General features: G+C 46.7%; 1 pseudogene; it reads left to right on the forward strand.

Annotated features, from left to right (window-relative positions):
- The first annotated feature begins 636 nt into the window (after positions 1-636).
- Positions 637-1,513, forward strand: LOC118650465 (annotated as a pseudogene).
- The last annotated feature ends 663 nt before the right edge of the window (positions 1,514-2,176 follow it).

A 2,176-nucleotide genomic window follows, 5' to 3' on the forward strand; every position in this document is an offset into this window, starting at 1 on the left:
GAATATTTAAAATTCTTCACCTGGGAGGAACTTCTTCAAAAGAATATTTCATGCAAACGAATACACTTCTTGGACTTGAATTAGAATTTGGATTAGAAAAATGAGCTCGTTTTGTCTGGGCCTACATTTTGTAAGAGACCATCTTGAGAATGAGAATGTGGATTACTCAAGGGTTTCTTGTGTATGCTCTATCTTGGAGTAGCTTTCAGATACAGTTTGCTCCACATCCCATATGGGGGGTTTGGAGTTTGAACTGCTGACACTGTTGATTTAAGGCTACATGTTGCTGGGGAGGAGTTCAGCATTTTAAAATAAAATGTTAAAATATGCTGGCAAGAACAGTTCTCAGTTCCCACCGTGGAAGTTTTATAGCTAGTTGCTGGGGGAAAAACATTCCAAAAATTAAAGTCAGAGATTCATATTTTTGTACACATTTTGAATTTGGGAGAACGTTACACTTTTCTCCAAAGGTTTTGCTTTGTTTTATAAAACTAGCCAGGTTCTGTGAAATGCACCTTCAACCCAGATTTTAAGTTTCGAGTGGCCCCCAGGGAGCTCTGGCAGCCAGCCCAGTTACCATCACACCCAGGGAGCAGCCTGGAGACCTAGCAGCCACCAGACACCAACCCTGGCACCATGGGCAGCAGCACAGGGAGGGGTGGCCCATCAGTGGTGCCTACCAGCGGGAACAAGAAGGCATCACAATGAAGGTTTGGGGAACAGTGAAATGATTCAGTGTAAGAAACAGATGTGGTTACATTAACAGGAATGACACCAAGGAAGATGTATTTGCACACCAGATAGCTATAAAGATGGGTGACTCCAGGAGGCACCTTTGCAGTGGGAGATGGAGAGAGTTTGATGTTGAAGGAGAAAAAGGTGCGGAGGCAGCCAATGCCATAGGCCCTGGTGGAGTTCAAGGCAAGGCAGGAAATGTGCAGCAGGCTGTAGCCATCATAGACATTATCCACCTTGCAGGGCTCTCCATGCAATTACCAGCAGAATCACCAGAATAGTGAGTGGGGAAAAGCATGAGAGGTCAGAGAGCTCCCGAAAGCCAGGCCCAACAACCCTGGCCTTGCCGCAGGCTGCAATTCCCACCTTACTGCATTGGGAGACCCTCTGGGCATCGCCCACAGTCTTGCAGCCCACCTGTGCAGGGAGGAGGGGCAGAGACAACCAGGAGGGTGCTGACAACCAGGGGGCAGGGGAGCAAGGTAGACCAGTGAGACAGAATATGTATGGGGGCTATAGACCCCGATTCCTCGCCGAGGACAGCCTAGAGCGGACAGCAATGAAGAAGATAAGGAAAATCAAGGCCATGAGACCCAAGGCCAGCAGCTACCTCACCCTTGATCCCGCCACCACAACCTCAGTTACCGACTGACACAGACGCCCCGGAAACCCTAAACCACATGGCGGCAAAGAGACTAAAGCAGCAGATCCGCCAGCTGAGAATTCGTTGGCTCTCAAGGCTCAGCAAGGCAGAGCTCTCAAGGCTCAGGCTGAGTAAATGCCGGCTTACCATCTCTGCCATCACCCAGCTTGGTCATCCCACACGCAGACATGAGTATGAAATTCCGTCAATAAGACATGAACAAAAGGTTAGAGCTGAAGACGTTAAGTGCTTGCTTTTTGCCCGTTGACCAGATAATTAGAACTATCCGCATTCTCTATACAGCAGGGGGGTTTTTTGTTTGTTTTTTGTTTTTTACTATTTTTCATCATTTTATTCTTTTTAGACATCTCTTTTTGGTAATGGCAAAGGTATTTTTGTTTGTTTTTTAAAGCCTGGCTTTTCTCAATACACCTTTAAAGGGTTTTATATCTGCTCAAGTAGAGATTCTTAAGAACCTCATTTTTAATTTTTAATAAAGTTTACAACTTGATTTTTTTTTCAAAAAACTCAACAACCTGCATGCACCTGTTAATAAAGATACACTGAAGTACTAACTCGCAGGCCTCAGGTATGATCTTATTTGGAAACAGAGTCATTGCAGATCAAGTCAGTTCAGATAAGGTCCCACTGGCACGAGGGGGGGGGGGCCCTACTGCAATAACACTGGTGTCCTCGTGCTGGGAAGGCTGCCTGCACACAGCAGCACACAGGGAGAGCACCGTGTGGCGATAAAGGCAGAGGTTGCCGTGACGCACAGACAAGCTAAGGAGTGCCGAG

This window comes from Myotis myotis, unplaced genomic scaffold (assembly GCF_014108235.1).
Source record: "Myotis myotis isolate mMyoMyo1 unplaced genomic scaffold, mMyoMyo1.p scaffold_m19_p_3, whole genome shotgun sequence".
Classification (NCBI taxonomy): Eukaryota; Metazoa; Chordata; class Mammalia; order Chiroptera; family Vespertilionidae; genus Myotis; species Myotis myotis.